Source organism: Physeter macrocephalus, chromosome 8 (genome assembly GCF_002837175.3).
Source record: "Physeter macrocephalus isolate SW-GA chromosome 8, ASM283717v5, whole genome shotgun sequence".
NCBI lineage: Eukaryota > Metazoa > Chordata > Mammalia > Artiodactyla > Physeteridae > Physeter > Physeter macrocephalus.
In genome coordinates this window covers 134961406-134988235 of record NC_041221.1, presented here as the reverse complement: position 1 = coordinate 134988235, position 26830 = coordinate 134961406, and the positions used below count along the sequence as shown (strand labels likewise).

The window sequence follows — 26830 nt, the reverse complement described above, 5'->3', positions numbered from 1 at the left end:
GTGCTATACAGTAGGTCCTTGTTGATTATCTAGATAAGAGGACTTTAAATCTGGACGATTAACTTCTTGAAACCTGCAGTTTTGTGTTAAACTTCTGTTCCAGCAGGAGGACTTCAACAAAGACATAGGTTTTTTTACGGCTGTTTGATATCATCTAAGGTGAACTGACCTCCTGCTCTGTGCATGTGCTTTACTGGCTTTTGGGAGAACCTCAGTGGCTCTCTGATGGCTGACAGCCAATGTACATAGTCCATTGGAATCTTAAGTCAAATTCATCCCTGTGACAGTACCCAAAAAGAGCAGTGCATTAAATGGAGATGCTATCTCCCAGTGTTCTGAGTTTGTGAATAAATATTTCTAATACTGTAAATGATGAGATTACTTAAGTTCCGTAGTACTAGCTAGGTGGATGTGTTAGTTTTCTCTGGCTGCCATAATAAATTACTACAAACTTGGTAGCTTAGAACAACAGAAATTTTTTTTTTTGAAGTTCTGGAGGCCCGATATCTGAAATCAAGGCGTCAGCAGGGTTGATTTTGCTGTACGTGGGCCTCTCACTGCTGTGGCCTCTCCCGTTGCGGAGCACAGGCTCCGGACGCGCAGGCTCAGTGGCCATGGCTCACGGGCCCAGCCGCTCCGCGGCATGTGGGATCCTCCCAGACCGGGGCGCGAACCCGGTTCCCCTGCATCGGCAGACGGACGCGCAACCACTGCGCCACCAGGGAAGCCCAATAAATATTTATTTTAAGCAACCAAATTTTGGGGTAATTTATTGGGTAGGGAAAGATAATTAATGCGAAAACCTTTCCCAGGCCCGCTTTCAGTGGTCCTGAGCACTTATGCAAAACTCTGACCTAACTGCTCTGAATTTTACTGGCATATAAAACATAGAGTAAGTATGATTTATCTAGCACTCCATAGCAGATGGACTAATGAAGTAGAGTTAGAATCCTTTGCATTTCAAGTCTATTGCTTATCCACTGGAACACTTAATTGCTAAAGGATGTTTATTTATTTATTTTTGTTTATTTATTTTTGGCTGTGTTGGGTCTTTGTTGCTGGGCATGGGCTTTCTCTAGTTGCGGCGAGCAGGGCTACTCTTCATTGTGGCGCACGGGCTTCTCATTGCAACGGCTTCTCTTGTTGCAGAGCGTGGGCTCTAGGTGTGTGCACTTCATTAGTTGTGGCACGCGGGCTCAGTAGTTGTGGCTCACAGGCTCTAGAGCTCAGACTCAGTAGTTGTGGCACACAGGCTTAGTTGATCTGCGGCATGTGGGATCCTCCCGGACCAGGGCTCGAACCCGTGTCCCCTGCACTGGCAGGTGGATTCCTAACCACTGCACCACCAGGAAAGTCCCTAAAGGATGTATAAAAAGATTATTTTGTTCCAAATCAATGTGGGCTACTTTTGCCTAGTACAAGTTGGCTTTTTTTTGGGGAGGGGGGTAAAGTTCAAGTAGTACGTATTTTAGACCTTATTGGCGATAAGGTCTTTCTTGACACTATTGAGTTCTGCAGTTGTGTTGGGAAAGCAGCTATTCAGTATATAAACAAATGGGCATGGCTGTATTCCAGGAAAACTTGTTTATAAAAACAGGGGGTTGGCCAGATTTGACCCACAGGCTGTAGTTAGCTGACCTCTGATCTAGGGTTAAAGATATGAGCTTACTGTTTTCAAATAAATAATTGATTTAGGTACTTATAATTCTTTTGAGCCAAAAATTGGACCTTCTATATCTTTGAGTTTGTACAAGCCCTGTGCTTTCTGTGCAGTCATAATTAATAATCAGAGACTTGAATGTGTGCAGTTTTTCAGCATAACTTAATTTTCTTTTTGTATTTGCCCCTGATTACATGAATAATAAACACAAACATTTGTGAGTACACTAAAATGTTATCATAACACTGTCAGTGGGTAAAACATTCACATACATAAATGCAGGGTCACTTTACCTCAAGACCAGGTGAGTCTCCTGTGGTGGATGGGAGCCAGTTTTCAATTGCATGGCCTCCAAACCCCTGTGATCTAGGGATTTCATTGTACTGCTAGTCAGCCCAAACTAGTTGTTAACTACCTTATGTGGGCTGAGGCATACATGTGCCTCAGAGAGATGTGCTTTTTTGGGACTCTGCCCACCCCCCATGTTCCCCTCCCTGATTAGGTCATTCTTACTTTTTACTTTTTCTTCCTAGCTCTTAGCACAGTGATAATTAAATAATTGGTTGTCTTCCCCTCCCTAGGCTCCAGCAGGGTAGGTTCTGTGCTGGTCTGGTGACTGTTCTCTGTGGCAGCTATCATGGTGCCTGTTCTATGATAGGCACTTAAATGTTTGAGGAAGGTAATTGACTATGTTCTCCAAGAATTATGTGAGAAAAGGCTCTTTCCAAAAATTAAGGTGAGTTTCCTCCCCACTGCCAAATGTAAATGCAGGGATACTGGTGGAGAATCTTACCTTAAAAAAAAAAGAAATTGAGATGTAATTCACTTAACATAAAATTCACCCTTTTAAAATATATAGGATTCAGTGGATTTTAGTATATTCACAGAATTGTACAGCTGTCACCATTATTTAATTCCAGAACATTTTCATCACCCCCAAAAGAAATCTCATACCCATTAGCATTCATTCCTTATACATATATTGATTTTTTAAAAAAATTTATTTAATTCATTTATTTTTGGTCGCATTGGGTCTTCGTTGCTGCGTGCGGCTTTCTCTAGTTGTGGTGAGCGGGGGCAACTCTTCGTTGTGGTGCGTGTGCTTCTCATTGCAGTGGCTTCTGTTGTTGCGGAGCACGGGCTCTAGGTGCGCGGGCTTCAGTAGTTATGGTACGTGGGCTCAGTAGTTGTGGCTCGCAGGCTTAGTTGCTCCGCGGCATGTGGGATCTTCCCGGACCAGGGCTCTAAGCCACGTCCCTGCATTGGCAGGCGGATTCTTAACCATTGCGCCACCAGGGAAGCCCATATATTGATGTATTTTAACGATACCTGGAAAAGAGTATTCATGAGTCCTTGAATAGGGCTCTGATGAGAAAAAGAGAGCCCTTAACTGATTAGGGGACATCCAAGGGACAGAGATGGGAAAGCCTAAATGAAACTTGTTTGAAAAGGGGGAGACATTAAAAAAGGAGGACCAGTGATGGTAAATTGGAAGTTGACTGATGAGGAATAGTTTCTACTAGAACAGTGTTTTTTAATCCATTAGTTACAATTCACAGTTAGATCTCAAAGGCCAAGAACAGAGACTTGCTGGTGCATCAGTGACTTCTTCCCTACAGCTCTTGGGCATTTCTGGGTGGAGGAGGGAGGAGAAGGCCCCAAGAATCTGAGGTGCACCTTTATGTATTCCCGCACGGCTTCTAATGATACTCTGTTTGGTAAAGGGGCCAATGATTGGTGTACTGTGCAACAGTGGATTTCCTGGGAGGAAACTTGTGTTTAGAGACACCAGAGTGGGGAAGGGGCTGGGTGGCCATGTGTGGTCTCTGATGCAGAGAGACTGTCTTCAGGAATTCCCTGGCAGTCTAGTGGTCAGGAATCAGTGCTTCCACTGCAGCGGTCCCCAACCTTTTTGGCACCAGGGACCCATTTTGTGGAGGACAGTTTTTCCACAGATGGGGGTGGGGATGGTTCAGGTGGTAATGCGAGCGATGGGGAGCAGGCAGATGAAGCTTTGCTCCCTTGCCCGCACCTCCTTTGCACCTCCTGCCGTGCGGCCCAGTTCCTAACAGTCCGCCACACCGGTCCGTGGCCTGGGGGTTGGGGACCCCTGCTGTAGGGGGCCTAGTTTCAGTCCCTGGTCAGGGAACTAAGATTCTGCACGCAGAGCAGCGCGGCCAAAAAAAAGAAAGGCAGACAGACAGGAGGCTGTTTTTCCTGTTTCATCTTGGAGCTTATCATCAGGACATATGGAAATGTAAATTAATAATAGCATGAGTGTCATGCAAAGAATGGAGTGGACTAGGAGGTTAAGCATGGGATTAGAAAAGCTTCCTGAAGGTGCAGTAGTAGATCTTGAAAGGTGAAAGAAGGGAGGGGAAAAAGTCATTCAGGTAAGAAAACCAACATACAGAGCAAGATGTGGTTGAGGAACAGTGAGGGTTCTGACTGGAGAGGAGTGCTGGGAGGAGAGGTTGGATAAGAAAGAGCTTGGAAGCTAGATTTTAGAGGGTGGCTTGGAATGCCAGGTGAAGAAGGGAGCACTGTCTGGGAAATGATACAGGATTAGAGGGTTCTGTGGCTGGAACAGGTCTCCCAGGTTCAGGTTCCCATATATTTAAATATATGTAGTGACTCAGGACTTGCTACCTCTGGAAGCAGCTTTTTCCAGCCTTGTGTTTATTTTTAAAGCTTTTTTCTTCTTAAATTAAACTGAAATATGTCTCCTTAACTTTGTTCCTGTTTTAAGAATTTCTGCCATCTGGGCAACACAGAATATGAAAAAAAGTGGTGTTTGGGAGAGATTCGTTTCTCAGGTGTGTGCAGGAAGCTTTAAAGTGGTTGGGGGAGAGCCTGGAGGCCAGACCAACAGTCAGGAAACCATCAAGGTGGTGGGCAGTGAGATGGTGCTATTAAGGACAGGACTGCTGCAACAGACCGTGGAAAGGGAGAATTGGCCAGTTGTCAAGCAGGTTTACTCCCAGCTTGGCCTGTGGTAGATGGCTAATTTTCTTTATAGATAAAACTAAGGGACCTGGTATGTGAAAAATTACAATATTTTCCTCAGACTTGAATCACTTAGGGTATATATTGAGGCAGTGTGTGCTACTAAAAACTCCAGGTGAATTACCTAAAATTAGCATACTCTTCTCAGTTTAGAGCCATTCTAAGATTCTGGTGTGCAGTTTTCCATCAAGTTGAAAAAAATTCCATTACATTATTTGCTTCAGTGTTTATTTACACTAATAAAAAGTCAACAGATTATAAATTTTTTTAACTTTTTATTTTGATTCACAGGGATTTGCAAAGATAGTACAGAGCAGTCCAGTATACCTTTACCCAGTTTCCCCCAATGGTTACATTTTATGGAACTATAGTACAGTATCAACACCAGGAAACTGACATTGGCACAGTAATTCTCTGGTTTTATCACCTGTGAAGATTCCCCTGCATCGGCAGACGGACGCGCAACCACTGCGCCACTAGGGAAGCCCAATAAATATTTATTTTAAGCAACCAAATTTTGGGGTAATTTATTGGGTAGGGAAAGATAATTAATGCGAAAACCTTTCCCAGGCCCGCTTTCAGTGGTCCTGAGCACTTATGCAAAACTCTGACCTAACTGCTCTGAATTTTACTGGCATATAAAACATAGAGTAAGTATGATTTATCTAGCACTCCATAGCAGATGGACTAATGAAGTAGAGTTAGAATCCTTTGCATTTCAAGTCTATTGCTTATCCACTGGAACACTTAATTGCTAAAGGATGTTTATTTATTTATTTTTGTTTATTTATTTTTGGCTGTGTTGGGTCTTTGTTGCTGGGCATGGGCTTTCTCTAGTTGCGGCGAGCAGGGCTACTCTTCATTGTGGCGCACGGGCTTCTCATTGCAACGGCTTCTCTTGTTGCAGAGCGTGGGCTCTAGGTGTGTGCACTTCATTAGTTGTGGCACGCGGGCTCAGTAGTTGTGGCTCACAGGCTCTAGAGCTCAGACTCAGTAGTTGTGGCACACAGGCTTAGTTGATCTGCGGCATGTGGGATCCTCCCGGACCAGGGCTCGAACCCGTGTCCCCTGCACTGGCAGGTGGATTCCTAACCACTGCACCACCAGGAAAGTCCCTAAAGGATGTATAAAAAGATTATTTTGTTCCAAATCAATGTGGGCTACTTTTGCCTAGTACAAGTTGGCTTTTTTTTGGGGAGGGGGGTAAAGTTCAAGTAGTACGTATTTTAGACCTTATTGGCGATAAGGTCTTTCTTGACACTATTGAGTTCTGCAGTTGTGTTGGGAAAGCAGCTATTCAGTATATAAACAAATGGGCATGGCTGTATTCCAGGAAAACTTGTTTATAAAAACAGGGGGTTGGCCAGATTTGACCCACAGGCTGTAGTTAGCTGACCTCTGATCTAGGGTTAAAGATATGAGCTTACTGTTTTCAAATAAATAATTGATTTAGGTACTTATAATTCTTTTGAGCCAAAAATTGGACCTTCTATATCTTTGAGTTTGTACAAGCCCTGTGCTTTCTGTGCAGTCATAATTAATAATCAGAGACTTGAATGTGTGCAGTTTTTCAGCATAACTTAATTTTCTTTTTGTATTTGCCCCTGATTACATGAATAATAAACACAAACATTTGTGAGTACACTAAAATGTTATCATAACACTGTCAGTGGGTAAAACATTCACATACATAAATGCAGGGTCACTTTACCTCAAGACCAGGTGAGTCTCCTGTGGTGGATGGGAGCCAGTTTTCAATTGCATGGCCTCCAAACCCCTGTGATCTAGGGATTTCATTGTACTGCTAGTCAGCCCAAACTAGTTGTTAACTACCTTATGTGGGCTGAGGCATACATGTGCCTCAGAGAGATGTGCTTTTTTGGGACTCTGCCCACCCCCCATGTTCCCCTCCCTGATTAGGTCATTCTTACTTTTTACTTTTTCTTCCTAGCTCTTAGCACAGTGATAATTAAATAATTGGTTGTCTTCCCCTCCCTAGGCTCCAGCAGGGTAGGTTCTGTGCTGGTCTGGTGACTGTTCTCTGTGGCAGCTATCATGGTGCCTGTTCTATGATAGGCACTTAAATGTTTGAGGAAGGTAATTGACTATGTTCTCCAAGAATTATGTGAGAAAAGGCTCTTTCCAAAAATTAAGGTGAGTTTCCTCCCCACTGCCAAATGTAAATGCAGGGATACTGGTGGAGAATCTTACCTTAAAAAAAAAAGAAATTGAGATGTAATTCACTTAACATAAAATTCACCCTTTTAAAATATATAGGATTCAGTGGATTTTAGTATATTCACAGAATTGTACAGCTGTCACCATTATTTAATTCCAGAACATTTTCATCACCCCCAAAAGAAATCTCATACCCATTAGCATTCATTCCTTATACATATATTGATTTTTTAAAAAAATTTATTTAATTCATTTATTTTTGGTCGCATTGGGTCTTCGTTGCTGCGTGCGGCTTTCTCTAGTTTGCACTGGCAGGTGGATTCCTAACCACTGCACCACCAGGAAAGTCCCTAAAGGATGTATAAAAAGATTATTTTGTTCCAAATCAATGTGGGCTACTTTTGCCTAGTACAAGTTGGCTTTTTTTTGGGGAGGGGGGTAAAGTTCAAGTAGTACGTATTTTAGACCTTATTGGCGATAAGGTCTTTCTTGACACTATTGAGTTCTGCAGTTGTGTTGGGAAAGCAGCTATTCAGTATATAAACAAATGGGCATGGCTGTATTCCAGGAAAACTTGTTTATAAAAACAGGGGGTTGGCCAGATTTGACCCACAGGCTGTAGTTAGCTGACCTCTGATCTAGGGTTAAAGATATGAGCTTACTGTTTTCAAATAAATAATTGATTTAGGTACTTATAATTCTTTTGAGCCAAAAATTGGACCTTCTATATCTTTGAGTTTGTACAAGCCCTGTGCTTTCTGTGCAGTCATAATTAATAATCAGAGACTTGAATGTGTGCAGTTTTTCAGCATAACTTAATTTTCTTTTTGTATTTGCCCCTGATTACATGAATAATAAACACAAACATTTGTGAGTACACTAAAATGTTATCATAACACTGTCAGTGGGTAAAACATTCACATACATAAATGCAGGGTCACTTTACCTCAAGACCAGGTGAGTCTCCTGTGGTGGATGGGAGCCAGTTTTCAATTGCATGGCCTCCAAACCCCTGTGATCTAGGGATTTCATTGTACTGCTAGTCAGCCCAAACTAGTTGTTAACTACCTTATGTGGGCTGAGGCATACATGTGCCTCAGAGAGATGTGCTTTTTTGGGACTCTGCCCACCCCCCATGTTCCCCTCCCTGATTAGGTCATTCTTACTTTTTACTTTTTCTTCCTAGCTCTTAGCACAGTGATAATTAAATAATTGGTTGTCTTCCCCTCCCTAGGCTCCAGCAGGGTAGGTTCTGTGCTGGTCTGGTGACTGTTCTCTGTGGCAGCTATCATGGTGCCTGTTCTATGATAGGCACTTAAATGTTTGAGGAAGGTAATTGACTATGTTCTCCAAGAATTATGTGAGAAAAGGCTCTTTCCAAAAATTAAGGTGAGTTTCCTCCCCACTGCCAAATGTAAATGCAGGGATACTGGTGGAGAATCTTACCTTAAAAAAAAAAGAAATTGAGATGTAATTCACTTAACATAAAATTCACCCTTTTAAAATATATAGGATTCAGTGGATTTTAGTATATTCACAGAATTGTACAGCTGTCACCATTATTTAATTCCAGAACATTTTCATCACCCCCAAAAGAAATCTCATACCCATTAGCATTCATTCCTTATACATATATTGATTTTTTAAAAAAATTTATTTAATTCATTTATTTTTGGTCGCATTGGGTCTTCGTTGCTGCGTGCGGCTTTCTCTAGTTGTGGTGAGCGGGGGCAACTCTTCGTTGTGGTGCGTGTGCTTCTCATTGCAGTGGCTTCTGTTGTTGCGGAGCACGGGCTCTAGGTGCGCGGGCTTCAGTAGTTATGGTACGTGGGCTCAGTAGTTGTGGCTCGCAGGCTTAGTTGCTCCGCGGCATGTGGGATCTTCCCGGACCAGGGCTCTAAGCCACGTCCCTGCATTGGCAGGCGGATTCTTAACCATTGCGCCACCAGGGAAGCCCATATATTGATGTATTTTAACGATACCTGGAAAAGAGTATTCATGAGTCCTTGAATAGGGCTCTGATGAGAAAAAGAGAGCCCTTAACTGATTAGGGGACATCCAAGGGACAGAGATGGGAAAGCCTAAATGAAACTTGTTTGAAAAGGGGGAGACATTAAAAAAGGAGGACCAGTGATGGTAAATTGGAAGTTGACTGATGAGGAATAGTTTCTACTAGAACAGTGTTTTTTAATCCATTAGTTACAATTCACAGTTAGATCTCAAAGGCCAAGAACAGAGACTTGCTGGTGCATCAGTGACTTCTTCCCTACAGCTCTTGGGCATTTCTGGGTGGAGGAGGGAGGAGAAGGCCCCAAGAATCTGAGGTGCACCTTTATGTATTCCCGCACGGCTTCTAATGATACTCTGTTTGGTAAAGGGGCCAATGATTGGTGTACTGTGCAACAGTGGATTTCCTGGGAGGAAACTTGTGTTTAGAGACACCAGAGTGGGGAAGGGGCTGGGTGGCCATGTGTGGTCTCTGATGCAGAGAGACTGTCTTCAGGAATTCCCTGGCAGTCTAGTGGTCAGGAATCAGTGCTTCCACTGCAGCGGTCCCCAACCTTTTTGGCACCAGGGACCCATTTTGTGGAGGACAGTTTTTCCACAGATGGGGGTGGGGATGGTTCAGGTGGTAATGCGAGCGATGGGGAGCAGGCAGATGAAGCTTTGCTCCCTTGCCCGCACCTCCTTTGCACCTCCTGCCGTGCGGCCCAGTTCCTAACAGTCCGCCACACCGGTCCGTGGCCTGGGGGTTGGGGACCCCTGCTGTAGGGGGCCTAGTTTCAGTCCCTGGTCAGGGAACTAAGATTCTGCACGCAGAGCAGCGCGGCCAAAAAAAAGAAAGGCAGACAGACAGGAGGCTGTTTTTCCTGTTTCATCTTGGAGCTTATCATCAGGACATATGGAAATGTAAATTAATAATAGCATGAGTGTCATGCAAAGAATGGAGTGGACTAGGAGGTTAAGCATGGGATTAGAAAAGCTTCCTGAAGGTGCAGTAGTAGATCTTGAAAGGTGAAAGAAGGGAGGGGAAAAAGTCATTCAGGTAAGAAAACCAACATACAGAGCAAGATGTGGTTGAGGAACAGTGAGGGTTCTGACTGGAGAGGAGTGCTGGGAGGAGAGGTTGGATAAGAAAGAGCTTGGAAGCTAGATTTTAGAGGGTGGCTTGGAATGCCAGGTGAAGAAGGGAGCACTGTCTGGGAAATGATACAGGATTAGAGGGTTCTGTGGCTGGAACAGGTCTCCCAGGTTCAGGTTCCCATATATTTAAATATATGTAGTGACTCAGGACTTGCTACCTCTGGAAGCAGCTTTTTCCAGCCTTGTGTTTATTTTTAAAGCTTTTTTCTTCTTAAATTAAACTGAAATATGTCTCCTTAACTTTGTTCCTGTTTTAAGAATTTCTGCCATCTGGGCAACACAGAATATGAAAAAAAGTGGTGTTTGGGAGAGATTCGTTTCTCAGGTGTGTGCAGGAAGCTTTAAAGTGGTTGGGGGAGAGCCTGGAGGCCAGACCAACAGTCAGGAAACCATCAAGGTGGTGGGCAGTGAGATGGTGCTATTAAGGACAGGACTGCTGCAACAGACCGTGGAAAGGGAGAATTGGCCAGTTGTCAAGCAGGTTTACTCCCAGCTTGGCCTGTGGTAGATGGCTAATTTTCTTTATAGATAAAACTAAGGGACCTGGTATGTGAAAAATTACAATATTTTCCTCAGACTTGAATCACTTAGGGTATATATTGAGGCAGTGTGTGCTACTAAAAACTCCAGGTGAATTACCTAAAATTAGCATACTCTTCTCAGTTTAGAGCCATTCTAAGATTCTGGTGTGCAGTTTTCCATCAAGTTGAAAAAAATTCCATTACATTATTTGCTTCAGTGTTTATTTACACTAATAAAAAGTCAACAGATTATAAATTTTTTTAACTTTTTATTTTGATTCACAGGGATTTGCAAAGATAGTACAGAGCAGTCCAGTATACCTTTACCCAGTTTCCCCCAATGGTTACATTTTATGGAACTATAGTACAGTATCAACACCAGGAAACTGACATTGGCACAGTAATTCTCTGGTTTTATCACCTGTGAAGATTTGTGTAACCATCTCTGCAATCAAGATACAGAACTATTCCATCACCACAAAGCTCTCCCTCATGCTACCCCTTATAGTCATACCCATGTTGCTTATATTCCCCACCATCTCTAACCCTTGGCAACTAATCTGTCTCCATCTCTAATTCTGTCATCCCCAGAATATTGTATAAGTGGAATCATACAGTATAATATACTGTATATGAGTATATGACCTTTTGAAATTGGCTTTTTTTTTTTTTTTTTCCCACTCAACATGTTGCCCTTGAGAGCCATCCGAGTTGGTGTGTCTATCAGTAGTTTGTCTGTGAGTACTCCATGGTGTGGATGTAGCTTGTCTTTTCATCCTCTTAACAGGTCTTTTGCATAGTAAGTTTTTAATTTTGATGAAGTCCAATTTATTGATATCCCCCCCATTTATGGATCATGCTTTTTTTTTTTTTTTAAATTTATTTTTGGCTGCATTGGGTCTTTGTTGCTGCATGCGGGCTTTCTCTAGTTGTGGCGAGCAGGGCTACTCTTTGTTGCAGTGCTCGGGCTTCACGTTGCGTTGGCTTCTCTTGTTGTGGAGCACAGGCTCTAGGCATGTGGGCTCAGTAGTTGTGGCGCACGGGCTTAGTTGCTCCGCGGCATGTGGGATCTTCCTGGACTAGGGCTCGAACCTGTGTCCCCTGCATTGGCAGGCGGATTCTTAACCACTGCGCCACCAGGGAAGCCCATGGATCTTGCTTTTGGTGTCACGTCTAAGAATTCTTTAACAAGCTTTATGTTAGCTCATGAAGTTTTATGTTTTACGTTTAACTCTCAGAGTCATTTTGGGTTAGTTTTTGTATAAAATGTGAGGTCTAGGTTGAGTTCTTTTTTCCCTTGCGAACATCCAGTTGTTCCAGTATCGTTTGTTGAAAAGACTGTCTTTCCTTCATTGAATTGCTTTTGTACCCTGTTAAAAAAATCCGTCACCTGTACTTGTGTGAGATTATTTCTGGTTTCTCTTTTGTTGTATTATCTATGTGTCTGTCCCTCTGCCAATGCTCACACAGTCTTTATTGCTGGCTATGAGTCTTAGAAGTGGGTAGAGTGATTCCTCCCCCTTTATTCTTTTTCTAAATTGTTTTAGCTATTCTAGTTTTTATTGCTTTTCCTTATAAATTTTAGATAATCTTGTCTATGTCTACAAAAAAGCTGCGATTTTGGTAGGAATTACATTAAACTTGTAATCAATTTGGGGAGAGTTGATATTTTTACTGTATTGAGTCTTCTATGAACAAAATATGTTTCCATCAATTTAGATCTTTTTTATTTCTTTCATTAGTGCTTAGCACCATGTATATATATATAATATATATATCCTCTATATATTTTATTTACATTATTTTATTTTTTGAATTATTATAAATAGTATTTTATATTTATTTAGTTTTGTGTTTCTTTTCAAGTCCTTGGCTACACACATATGCATTTTACCCTAGTTTTATTTCTAGCTTTGATATCATTTTACTATTTTCTTAAAAAAAATTTAACACTAATTACAGGAATTTTTTTTATGATTTAGTATAACCTTGGAATTTATTATCTTTAAAACTATGTACTTTCTGGGACTTCCTGGTGGCGCAGTGGTTAAGAATCTGCCTGCCAATGAAGGGGACATGGGTTTGATCCCTGTCCCGGGAAGATCCCCCATGCTGTGGAGCAGCTAAGCCCGCGAGCCACTACTACTGAGCCTGCGTGCCATAACTACTGAAGCCCACGCACCTAGAGCCCATGCTCCGCAACAAGAGAAGCCACTGCAATGAGAAACCTGCGCACTGCAACAAAGAGTAACCCCTGCTCACCACAACTAGAGAAAGCCCGGTCGGAGCAACAAAGAGCCAATGAGGCCAAAAATAAATTTATTTTTAAAAAACCAAACTATGTACTTTCTTTTTTTTTTTTTTTTTTTTTTGGTGGTATGCGGGCCTCCCCCCGCTGCGGCCTCTCCCATTGCGGGGGACAGGCTCCGGACGCACAGGCCCAGCCGCTCCACGGCACGTGGGATCCTCCCAGACCGGGGCACGAACCCAGCCCCCCTGCATCGGCAGGCGGACGCGCAACCACTGCGCCACCAGGGAAGCCCCCCAAACTATGTACTTTCTATTGCATCATTTCCCTATTATTAGACTTAGAGGTTATTTTTATGTTTTTGATATAAATAATGCTGTAGTGAGTGAATACCGTGTGTGTGTGTGTATATATATATATATATATATATATATATATATATATATATAAAATGTTTTCCCCTTAAAAAAATATACCTTTAAGATGTATTTCCTGGAGTAGGAATATAGGGGCACAGATCTTTTTTAAAAAATTAGAGTATAATTTATATTATTTACAGCAGACTACACAAATTGGTGTACAGATTGAAGAAGTTTTACATATATGTATACTCATGTAACTACCATTCAGAAAGTTTCCTCAGGGACATAGATTTTAGGACTTTAAAAATGTAGTCCTAAATAGTTCTCCAGTAGGGTTATGTCTATCTATCTAGTTTACTTAGTGGTCATATAACCTCACCTATTACAGGTTACAGAAATTCAACTCAAACTTGTTTAAGCAAAAAGGGAGTTATTGGGTCTTAGTAGTTGGGAATTCCAGGAGTAGATCCCGAGTTCAGGCATGGCCAGTGTGACTTGACTGAAAGGATGTGAAGCTTCCTTCATCACTTGCCTCCATGTATTTGTTTACCTCTGTTTTCATATATACATATTGGACAAGATGCCCACCTCTAGTTTGAGGTGGTCATCCAAGTTTTGTCATCCCAGCAGATAAAACTTTTCTTTCTTAGTGTTTATATCTTAGTCATGGAGGGGACTGATTAGCTTTGCTTTGGTCACGCTCAGCTCTAAACCAGTTTCTATCTCCAGAGATTGATTAGCCAGTGTGGATCACATGTTCACCCCAGGACACAAGGAATGGTGGAGCGTTCTCCTAGGGAACAAGGGATATAATAATATGATGTTTAATGGAAGCAAATTATCCTTCTTGATAAGTAAGGGATAGTCCATTAAAATTTTTTACTATCTTTAGAGGTGTAAAATGCTACTTTATCTTTTAAAAATTTGCATTATTTGGAGTAATTGATGTTGACCATTTTTTTGTGTGTTTGTTTATGACTGTATCTGAAACATGATGGTGCTTGTGAGAGCCCCTAGGGCAGTGATAAGTATCTATAAACATTAGTGCTGGGCTTCCCTGGTGGCGAAGTGGTTGAGAGTCTGCCTGCTGATGCAGGGGACATGGGTTCGTGCCCCGGTCCGGGAAGATCCCACATGCCGCGGAGCGGCTAGGCCCGTGAGACGTGGCCACTGAGCTTGCGCGTCCGGAGCCTGTGCTCTGCAACGGGAGAGGCCACAACAGTGAGAGGCCCGCGTACCGCAAAAAAAAAACCAAAAACAAACAAACAAAAAAAAACATTAGTGCTCCTTGGTTGATTTGTTGAATCCTTGTTATTTTTCTTATTGATTGGAATTATGTCAGGTTTTCAAAAATTGTGACTTGACTTACTGGACCAGAGGTGCTAATCTTTTAGGTTTCTCATCACTAATCTATTGGTATGCAGAGGATTAACTTGGAGTTGGAGAATCAAGACATGATTGTGTGTGTCTGTAATGATTTTAATGGTGGGACCTGATTTATGGTAGTCCTGGAAAAGGTGGTTGAGTTTAGTTGAAAAGAGCAAAGATTGCAGCTAAATCCAGTGACTTTTACTGCCTCCCAGACCATGTGGTTTGATTTTTGTTCCATGGCTGCTATACTACTAACCACACCCAGTCATCTCTCATGTATATGCTGTTATTCACATGGTGGACAACGTGAAAACATCTGGATAATTCACTGCGGCCTCCTCTCCAATATTGGAAAAACAGTTAATAGTAATACCTACATACCCCATCTCCCCAAATGGACAGAAGTTAGAAATAGAGTAAATCCGTTTACTAAGTATCCTTGACAAGTAAATAGAAAGCAAACATTTTAATGTTTGGCTTATAGTTTCCCACCGTTCATGTCTGTTTATGTCAGGCAGTACTTGTCTTAAGATTTCTTTGGAGGCTTTTCTTTTCAAGTTCTGGCTTTGGGATCATTACAGTATTCCATTTCAGGTAAACTTTGTTTATAATGCAAGCCCATTGTTCTTGAGTAGAAGTAGGACTTAGCTTATTGAGAGCAATCATTGTTGTTCAGTACTAAGTTTCAGCTGTTATAAGAACCATCTTTTCTGTAGAAAGTGTCTTGTAACTTTTAGAGCAAGAAAGCAGTATATATTGGTGTTCTAAAACAATAGAGTTAAAACTATTGAGTTTGCTAAGATCTCTGTGATCTTAGCAGTTAACAGTTCGTTGGTGAGCATATTCATTAATGGACTTGTTGCACAAATATCTTCTCAGCTTTTTTTAAATCTTGAAAGTACAGAAGAATTACATAGATAAAACTGATGGTCTTTTAAGGACATTGTTACAAAGAAGGAATAGGCAGTGAGGGTTTTAAATTGATATTAAGAGACATTCTTTTATTTATCTCAGTAATTGTGCAGTGAAATTGAGGACGTAGAGGCCTTCTTCCTTGTTATAGTTGAATGATTTGTATACAGGGAGAAAATAGTATATACATATGGAGAGGTGTGTGTGCATGCATGTTTATGTGTGTGTGTACATGTTTTTGTGTTGTGTATATATGTGTGTATGTGTGTGTGTGTATATATATATATATATTTTTTTTCCTTTGTAAATCTTGGCAAGGCAGTTTTAAGGAAAATAGTGGATGTATTTTATCCCTGACAAAAGAATATTGAGCACAAGCTATCAGGCTCTTGAGGCATAATTTTCTCTCTGGCAACTAACTAGAGTCAGATTGAAGGAGGTGAAAATTGGTCTCCTGTCCAGTGCAGATGTTGACATCTTCAGACTGGTATACCCACATCTAATATAGTCAGCCTTCAAGATAGATGTTAGAAGGCAGATGTGATCAGGACAAAGCAGCTGTCAGTGAGTGTTTCGAGTAGGATTTGAGAGGTAGACAGGAGACAGAGTGAAATCTGGGTTTGCTAAGTTCATGATGTGAAGACTTGAAACATAGCTTTGAGGAGCTTTGTGTGGGTGTGTGAGACTGCATTTTAATTTGTCTGGTCTTGTTTAGTGTGGTTTTATTCACGTTGAAATCATGAGCTTGATCTTATGTATGGGCTCTTTAATTTTTCACAGGAAAAAAAATGACAAGTATTCCTACCCTGGAATATTGAGTATGGGTTTCAAAAAGTGTTAATTATGCTATGGAAGAGCAATAGCAGAGAAACATTTAACGTTTTGAAAACGATTAAATTTAAGTTAATTAGGTTTTCAGATTAGTGTAATCACTTTCTTCATTAAATCTAACAAGAAATCAGCTGATTTTTCTCATACTCTTGCTTTAAGTTCTGGCTTCTCATTTGTTATCCTGCCTTTTCCCCTTGCTATTTTGGTAGATTTTTCATCCTATTTTCGCTGCTTATTTTTGTGGAAATTTCTTTTCGTGTGATCCCGTGATGGCTGTATCTGTTGTTAGAAGTGCTCCCACTCCAATTCCTACCCTTCATATGTTCCTGAGGACTGTGATTAATTTAAAACTTGTTCATTATTGACCCCTCTTCCTCCACTCTCACTATTGAATCCGTTTTCTGTTGTTCTTCATTTAACTTGAGCAGGAAAAGCAAAATATAAATTCCAAAAAGTCATTAACTGGTTGTCATCTGGGTGTTTTATGTCTTAAAGTTGTCTGTCTGACTTAAACTGTAAGTCTCTAGGCTGGAGGCTACATTTTCTTTGACTTGGGATGTGTCAGGGATGCTGTCTGCTTCTGGATCACTACCCTTGTGTGAGCATATGCTACTTCGCAAATACTTGGGTTCTGGTGTAGCCAGCTTTGAAATGAGGAAAGGAGAATAAAGTTATTAAATTCTAATGTTTCCTGTCATTTTGAAATTGCTTCTTTTTTTTTAAAAGTCTATCTTGTTAAACTCACAAAAATAATAACACAGACCAGGATAATAATACTTTTAAGATACAGTGGGTAATATTCCTGCCTTAATATATTTGTACAGTGTAGCTAAGGAAGTTATCTTAGGTATGGAATTTTTGACTTTGGCATGACTTCAACCATGATGTAGGAACGTGGTTGCTACTAGTTAATTTCTTAAGAAAGTGATTCCAAGTTGAAATGCATATTATGCATTTATTTGAATGTGTAATCAGGAAGTAAGTGCCTCTCTTTGGAGTGTTTTTGAATAGCAGCAGGGCACACTTGAATTAGTAAGGAAGATGAGAACATGAATATGTGTGGTATTCTATTTTAATTTTTTAAAAAGATCCATTCTGTCTACTAGAAAAAGTAGAAATTTCAAAACTCCTTTTCTTACCCAGAGTGGATGGGGAAGGGTGTAGATTGAGAGTTTTTCTAGGTGCTCCCTGAACTGATTCAGATGGGCTGACAGTATTTAAATAACATATTAAATGTTTCTTTTTTCTGGGTTGATTTTCAAAAAATAAAGTTTTGTGGATTAAAAATGGCACCCCAGGGAAGTTCTCTTAAAGCATCTGTCAGGAATTCTTTGAATCATTGTCAGTTTTTCTATAGTTATGGAGGTGTCATCTAGGGGTCTGTGGTTTTTGCCAAATATCACCCATTGATGAATGGAAAGGTGAAGGTGGAGAGCATTAAGTGTTTTGTTCATGTTCATCTGTATGTCACAGGGTGGGTGAGTTACACCAGATATATTCCACCATTTGGTTCCTTCCCATAAGGACTATGTTATAAAATCTGTTATTCTTTGCAACTATATTGCCAGTTTGTCTTCATCAACAAGTGTGGAAGATGTCTTATTTTGTTACTAGATCATGGAAAATGAATTAAAAAATTTTGGGTGTTGGAGGGAAGGGATTGGGACAGGTTGGAAAATGCATGTTAATCCTTGATTATCTTGAAGTTGGCAAATAATTTTGTGAAGACTTGGTCCTGTCAATTTATTATTTTGTAAAAAGAAAGTTGGTGGAATGATAACAAAGAAGTAAGAACAGGTATATCACTTTTTGGTGAGATCTTTTAATCAGATATGTTTAAGAGAATTTGGTATAAAGTAGGTTTATCAGTGGAGCTAAAGCAATAAAAAAGTAACTTTCAAGAATTAGGAATCCTGTATTCAAATTCAGGGCTGGATTTTTTTTTTTGGCTTTCTACTGTGTAAAAAGATGCCCAGCTGTTAAGTACAGGGTGGTTTATAACAGACTTACCTGTGATATTGGTTGTTTGCTCTTTTTTTTTTTTTCCTCTTCTTTGTCTGGCTACTCTGAGTAGAACTGAAAATATTCCTTTAACAAAAGTTAATTTTCTGCAGTGAACATGTTTTTGATAGTAAGAGCAAAAGAGAAGTAAAAATCAGCTATAATTTTGTTACCCAGAGATGAAATCAATGGTTAACATTTTGGTCTTGACCCCTCCAGTTTGTTTTTTATGAATATACTCACATGGGTAGAATTATGTTTTGCTCATTTATTTTTTTCACTTAATGGGTCCTGAATATCTTTCAGTATCATTCAGTACTTTCCTACAACATAATTTTTAATGGCTGAATAATATCCTCTATAGAGTAATATGATTTAAGAAGGTTATTTTGAACCAGAAAACTGAAGACTTCTCTTTAATATATTTATGACCAGAGTTTTATTCACTTTTCAAAAACTTAAAAGGAGTGTGGTAAATAGGACAGTTTTTATTTTAAAGACTGAAGCCTGCCATTGTTAACAAGGATAGTATGAGATATCTGAGAGAATGAAAAATTTTAGACAGTTAAAATCATTCTGAGATAAAGAGATCAAAGTGACTTGACCAAGGTCATCCAGGAAATTAGTGGGAGAGGGGGAATCAGAATTACACATATGGCCATGAAATTGATCATGAAATGAATAAATAATGGAACATGTTTAAGATGATGAATGGCTTTTAACTCTTCTCCTGGAAGCTTCTGTCATTTTAACACAGGGTTGTGTTTGCTGGTCCTCAAAAGCTTATTCAGGTGGATGTCTTAATATATCTTTTCTTTTGGATCTGGCAGTTGATAACAAACAATATGGTCTTATAAAATGTTCTATTTAAGAAATGTCTAGTTAGGGTCTGTGTAATAGTTGAGCTTCTCCTGCAGCAACTAAACAAAAAAATAATGACAATAAGATTGGGTCTGCAGATGGGCCCCTTATTTTACCAGTTGGCTTTCCCATATTTTGGATAAGCTTCTCAAGATAGCTGATTTTACAAAGCTTTTATTTCATAATGTATGCTAATTTTCCTTTTTCCTTTTTGCAGTGACACTAGTAGCCATGGGATTTTTTTATACCTTTGAAAAAAGAAAATTTGCATATAGACTTTCTTGGAGTGCTTTAAGTTATTCGTTTCTAGGAAAACCTCAGTTTTATGTATCACAGACATGAATTAAGGATATTTTACATTTTAAAATTATTTGAAGACTTTTTTCTTTAAAAAGATATTCATTATAGAAAGTTAAAAAAGAAAACCCCCACAAAGAGCAGAAAATAATCACCCATCGGTCTATACAACCTTATGCTATACCACCTCTGTTAATATTTTCATGTATGTTGGTGTAGTCTCCCCCATGACATAAATACTTTGTGATTTCCATTCTCATTGTGCAGTACAGATTATAGTATATCTGCTATTTAAGGTGGAAATGTAAAAAAAGGGTTTTTTCCCATTAATAAAGACACCTGGAGCTGGTAGATTATATAACTTACAGAAGATAAACCATGTTCCTCTGCTGGGCTGGCAGAGTTCTTGTCTTTTTCTGGACCTAAAGATAGAAAATTACGGGGCTTCCCTGGTGGCACAGTGGTTAAGAGTCTGCCTACCGATGCAGGGGATATGGGTTCGTGCCCCGGTCCGGGAAGATCCCACATGCCGCGGAGCGGCTAGGCCCGTGCGCCATGGCCGCTGAGCCTGCGTGTCCGGAGCCTGTGCTCCGCAACGGGAGAGGCCACAACAGTGAGAGGCCTGCGTACCGCAAAAAAAAAAAAAAGATAGAAAATTTCTGTCTAAGGAGCATATTAGAAGTATCCTTAGTATTGTTTTTAGGGAAAATATAACTTTGCTCTATATTTTGAGTCTCCTTGGAGGACTTTTGAAGGCTTATAGAGATGTTTCCATAGCTGCATTTCTGAGGACTTGGTGCCCTCTGCTATGACATTGTGATTAGGAGCCATTTTTATAGTATGGCATGGGCTTTTGGGGATGGGAAGTTGTAAATAGGATATACGAGGGAGATGACCAGTTTTCAAAAACTTGAAGGAACCTCAGATTGGCATAGTTTCTCTCTCTCTCTCTCTCTTTTAATTTTAAAAAGAAGCTGGAAAAACTAAAGCCCAGCAAGGGGAATTAAGTCGAGCTTTGTTTGTAGCTATTATCACAAAGGACCGGTTTTTACCACTTTCTGCACTATGGAGATGGGAGTGAAGGAGATGCCTCCTTTACTACTTCATCACTACAAATTAAAAGCCAATTTTTCCTTCATCCTTTGAGAAACTTGCTAGCATGACGTTATTTCTGAAAATACAAGAAATGATTGGTGTGTGAGCAATGACAATGTTCTGAATAGGTTTAAGAATTGGAGAAAGTAGATGAGAAAGTGGAAGGGTCACAGAAGTATTTGTGAGCTTCGTATTTATTACCTCATTTAATTTTCAAAACAGCCCAGTGGGGTGGGAGATGGTATTCTCATTTTACAGAAGAGAAAACAGACTGAGAGCTGAAGCAACCCGAAGTCACACAGCCACCAAATAGCAAAGTTGGGATTCAGACCCAGTTCCAATACCTTGTTTGATCTACTTCAGACGTTGTTCTGGGAGAAGAGTATATATTCATTAATATTACTTGGCAACATCCTTTGTTTTAAAGGAGTGGCATAATAGCATATCTCATGTTTCCTAGGCTCAAGTTAAAGAAGAAAAAACAATCCTATCTCTTTTTTTACTTTGTGTGTGTGTCTCTCTCATACACACACACCCACACACACTTTTCAAACCTGTCCTTTACCCATAACTTTATAAAAAGTTGGATTGCTTTGAAGGGAATTTACTCAAGGTATTTGATGCTTCAGAACGGCCTTTATCTTGTCCTGTTCTAATGTATAACGGTGTTTTTTTGGTTTACTTTACTTACAGTTGCCATTTGTCCTTGATTTGAACTCCAGAGGAGCTTAACTTTTATCCCCAGCTTAGTTACGGGAAAATGCCAGGGGATGGGCGTGTTGACAGATCTGATTTCATGGCTGATGGCACAGTAGTAGTGGGTTCTCTTAGGTTCCATCTCCTTTATATCTTGGTTAATATGAGATGTCATGTAGTAGACTCTAGACAATTGGGACAAGGCCAGAAGACCCAGTTATATTCTCAACCTTTACTGCTGATCATGTGACCTTGGACAGACTGCCTGTCTGCCTCAGTTTTCCTAGTTTGCCTTTTTTGTGTACAGAAAGAGTACTTTTGATAACTCTTACAAGTATGCACTGTAAACTAATTGGCAGTTACATTTATTGTTTTTAAAGGTTGATTGATTACCTTATTAAACATCTCAAGTCAATCTTATAATATCATGTTCCTTTTATAGAGATGACCATTTAGCAGAAATTTGAGGTCCACCCCCCTTTTTTTTAAAAAAAAAGTTAATGGATTGGGGCTTCCCTGGTGGTGTAGTAGTTAAGAATCCGCCTGCCCGTGCAGGAGACACGGGTTTGAGCCCTGGTCCGGGAAGATCCACATGCCGCGGAGCAGCTAAGCCCGTGCGCCACAACTACTGAGCCTGCTCTCTAGAGCCTGCAAGCCACAACTTCTGAGCCCGTGTGCCACAACTACTGAATCCCGCTTGCCTAGAGCCTGTGCTCCCAGCAAGAGAAGCCACCACCATGAGAAGCCTGCACACCACAACGAAGAGTAGCCCCCGCTCACTGCAGCCAGAGAAAAAGCCTGTGTGCAGCAACAAAGACCCAATGCAGCCAAAAATAAAATAAAATAAATAAAATAAATAAATTTATTTTTAAAAAGGCTAATGGCTTATTTACTATTCATAGTTGAGTGGAAAAAAATTGTATGTTTTACTCCATCACACAGTATGTTTTCTGACGTATTTTTCATTACTGATATCATATGTTAGCCATGAAGTTAAGGGTTTGCCATTATGGTTGTGAGCTAAAAGAGATGAGGGTGGATGTAAATATATTTAATTTACTGTGCTTTTTCCTTCCAGTTCCACTTATTGTTTGACCTGATAGTAATTTAGAATGATACCATGCTAGCTGTAGAGGCATGAAACTGTTTAAGAGGAACTTGGGGAGGGAGTGAGAATTTGGAAGGAGGGGGTTATGGTATAAAGAGAGATTAGAGTTGGGGATAAATTGGGGGATTATTACAGTGAGGTTAAGTAATTAAATTTAAAATTATAAGACTTTATGCTTGTCCATTTGAATGTAAGCTAATTATTGAAGAGTTTTGATTCATTTAGATGGGCTGTAGCTTTAAGAATGTACTGTAAGTTCATCCTGTTTGGCTTACTCTGGGCCTTTAGTTCTTCCCACAGTTCTTTCATTTACCTCAGGTTAATTCACTTTTCTATTTCCTTTAGCAGCTGCTTCAGAGTTTCTTCCACCCTCCTCAAACCTTCATTTCCATTACCATCCTGTTCAGTTTTTAGGGGAGCTTCATTTACTGCCTCTGAGAAAATAGATTCTCTAGCTATGCTAAACTTCATACTATCTGGAAGCCTCTTGCTACCTCTGCTTTCACTTCTCATCTGAGGGTACAAGAACTCCGTGGCTCTCACTTCCTCCTGTGGTCCTGATTATGTGTGTTCCTGTCTGTGATCTGGAATCTTCATTCTTTAGTTATGTGTCTTTGGTGTCTTTTTGCCTCCTTTACCCCCTCAATCTGTCTGTAACTAATTCCCATAGTGATAAAAGATAGTATGGGAGTGCAGGCACTATTCTAACCTCTCTCCTAAACGTTGGGTTTCATATCCACAGTAAGCCTGGGAGGTACATAGAGGCAGTCCTCACTTTGCACTGTTCCAGTATGCACAAATTTGTTACCACAGTTTCATAATACCAGTTCCCCAATAACATGGTTCAAATTTTAGTATATTAACTGAGTGATTGTATACATTACAGACTTTGCTGCTAGCTCTGAAGTGTACAAATCACTACATAAATAACAGATCTGCATGACGATCACTGACCAATTATGTCTCTTCTTTCAAGGTCTGTTAGTGACTGATTGGTCACTGCAGCTATTCACTTCATGCACAGTGTGTCGTGTTGCCTCCTTGTCTCTCAGTGATAAACCCACGTGAGCCATTTTATAAGAAGAGATCATTGAAAGAGGGAATTTGCTAACAAAGATGAAAGTACAGCAAAGAAAGAAAAAGTGATAAATCCAAGTTACAGAAGAAATAGCTGACTGGAAATGTTGACACTGCTGCTGTTTAAGAGACTTTAGATATGCAGTCAGAGGAACTTAGTGAAGGCAAACTTATTGACATAAATGAGAAAAGTAGTTGTGATGGAAAGGATAATGATGTCCAAGAGAAAGTGATGTCATCAAAACCTTCACATTATAAAGGAACTCTTGGAGATAGTTCATAACATTGAAAGTGCAAAGGAAATGTTGGAAACTGATCTAAACTTAGAAAGAAATAGGATAATTGTGAAGGGATAAAAAAGATACTCTGTATCATGTTGAAAAAGGTAATAAGCATTGTTCAGAAACTACTTTTGAGTAGTTTTCTTACAAGGAAATAAAACATTTTCATTCTCAGTGTTATTATCATAATGTTTCAAGTTATGTATTAAATAAGTATTAGTTGTACTATTTTTTTGTTTAATTTCCCTGTATATTTATAATCAATAGTAAGGAGCTTTTAACCTGTTGACAAAAAATTTTAAAGGTCACAAGACAATTGTAATTTTTCCCATTGATGATTAAGATCACATTGCATTGTTTCAGTTTGTGTGATCATTTTTACAGACCAGCACTACTGTGCAAAGTAAGGATTACCTGTATTATTTGTTGTACAGCTGTGGAAACTGACCTGTGTAGTGGTGACGCTACAGTTTCTGTCTGATTGTAAGTTCATGATCATACTCTCTTTCATTTTACTACTAATCCTACAAAAAATAAAAACAGAAAACAAAAGAATTTTCTTTAGTAGGCCCTTGACTTTTCTTCTTAGTAGCAGACCAAATTCTTGAAAGAGCAGTTTTATTTCTAACTTGTTCTGTTATCCTTGAAATCTGGCTTTTGCACCTACCACAGAATCGCTCTTCCTCGTTACCTCCATGCCAGCCACAGTGGCTTTCTTGGTCTTCCAAGATCATTTTAGTGTGCATCTGCCCTAGGGTCTTTGACTTGGTGTTCCCTCTGCTTGCAAAGTTGCCTTGAGTTAGCCACATTGCTCCTGTGCTGCCTTTTTCAAGACTTTCCTCAAGTGGTACCTTTTCAATGAGGCCTGCCTTGATCCCCCTGTTTTAAATTGTATGTTATATCCCCACTCTCTCTGTCCTTATTTCTGTCACTGCCCCTCTATAATTGATTTATTTATTATGTTTATTATCTTTCCCTCATTAAAATATAAGCTCCCTGGGGCCAGGAATTTTTGTCTGGTTAATTTCTATCCCAAGTGTTTAGAATAGTGCCTGGCTCATTGCAGGCACTCAGTAAACACTTGCTGAAAGAAGGCATGGATGCCCTTGAGGGTCACTGGTGAACAGATTTGAATACTCGGGAAACGCAATGAAGATCTTTTCTCTGTCTTCTCATCTTGTTTTACCTAATAGTAATAATTTCTACCAACCCTATATTGTCTCCTAATGCTAGGTAATAAAGTAGGCCTTTTACATGTCTTATTAGTTGACCCTCACAGCAAGTTATTCTCTACGTATTACAGAAGAGGAAACAGGCTATGGAGTCCAGTCACATAGTAAGTCGAAAAGTCAAAACTCAAGCTTACCTCCAACTCCAAGGTGTGTGCATTTTCAGGTCACTGCATTTGATACTCTTGTTTATCTTTTTATTTTCTGAGTCATAATAATTCACATACCATAATATTTACCCTTTTAAGGCATACAATTCAGTGGTTTTTAGTATATTTACAAAGTTGTACAGCCATCACCACTATGTAATTCCAGAACATTTTCATTACCCTAGAAAGAAACCTCATACCTATTAGCAGTTAATAGTCCTCACTCTTCCCTTCTGCCCCAGCCCCTGGCAACTGCTGATCTAGTTTCTATCTCTGGATTTACCTGTTGTGAACATTTCATATAAGTGGAGTAATACAATTTATGGCTTTTTGTGGCTGGCTGCTTTCACTTAGCATAATGCTTTGAGGGTTCATCCATGTTGTAGCATGTACTTTATTCCTTTTTATGGCTAAATATTTCATTGTATGGATATACCACATTTTATTTATCCATTCATTAATTGATGGATGTTTGGATTGTTTCCATATTTCAACTATTATGAATAGAGCTTCTGTGAACATTCATGTATATGTTTTTGTGTAGACACTTGTTTTCAGTTCTCTTGGGTATATACCTAGGAGTAGAATTGATGGGTCATATGGCAACTCTACATTTAATCTTTTGAGGAACTGCTAGACTGTTTTCCAAAGTGGCTGTGCCATTTTATATTCCCACCAATTGGTTATGAGAGTTCCAGTTTCCCCATATCCTCACCAACATTTGTTATTATTTGTCTTTTTTATTATAACTATCCTAATATAAGGATAGTTTTATTATAACATATCTTAGGTATCAAGTAATATTTAGTGATTTTCTTTTTATTGCCTTCATTCTTTTTTTAAAAAATTTTTATTAGTCATCCATTTTATACACATCAGTGTATACATGTCAATCCCAATCTCCCAAATCATCACACCACCACCCACATCCCCCAAAACTTTCCCCTCTTGGTGTCCATACATTTGTTCTCTACATCTGTGTCTCAATTTCTGCCCTGCAAACCAGTTCATCTGTACCATTTTTCTAGGTTCCACATATATGCGTTAATATACGATATTTGTTTTTTTCTTTTTCTGACTTACTTCACTCTGTATGACAGTCTCTATATCCATCCACGTCTCTACAAATGACCCATTTTCATTCCTTTTTATGGCTGAGTAATATTCCATTGTATGTATGTACCACATCTTCTTTACCCATTCATCTGTCGATGGGCATTTAGGGTGCTCCCATGACCTGGCTATTGTAAGTAGTGCTGCAGTGAACATCGGGGTGCATGTGACTTTTTGAATTATGGTTTTCTCTGGGTATATGCCCAGTAGTGGGATTGCTGGGTCATATGGTAATTCTATTTTTAGTTTTTTAAGGAACCTCCATACTGTTCTCCATAGTGGCTGTACCAATTTACATTCCCACCAACAGTGCAAGGGGGTTCCCTTTTCTCTGCACCCTCCAGCATTTGTTGTTTGTAGAATTTCTGATAATGCCCATTCTAACTGGTGTGAGGTGATACCTCATTGTAGTTTTGATTTTCATTCTCTAATAATTAGTGATGTTGAGCAGCTTTTCATGTGCTTCTTGGCCATCTGTATGTCTTCTTTAGAGAAATGTCTATTTAGGTCTTCTGCCCATTTTTGGATTGGGTTGTTTGTTTTCTTAATATTGAGCTGCATGAGCTGTTTATATATTTTGGAGATTAATCCTTTGTCCGTTGATTCATTTGCAATTATTTTCTCCCATTCTGAGGGCTGTCTTTTCGTCTTGTTTATGGTTTCTTTTGCTGTGCAAAAGCTTTTAAGTTT

The 26830-nt window shown here is 39.7% G+C and overlaps 1 protein-coding gene across 2 annotated transcripts in view; it reads left to right on the top strand.

Moving 5' to 3' along the window:
• Window positions 1–26830, top strand: part of CTNNA1 (catenin alpha 1) — a 197764-nt gene that overhangs the window by 41015 nt on the left and 129919 nt on the right. The gene's annotated exons all lie outside the window — the stretch shown is intronic.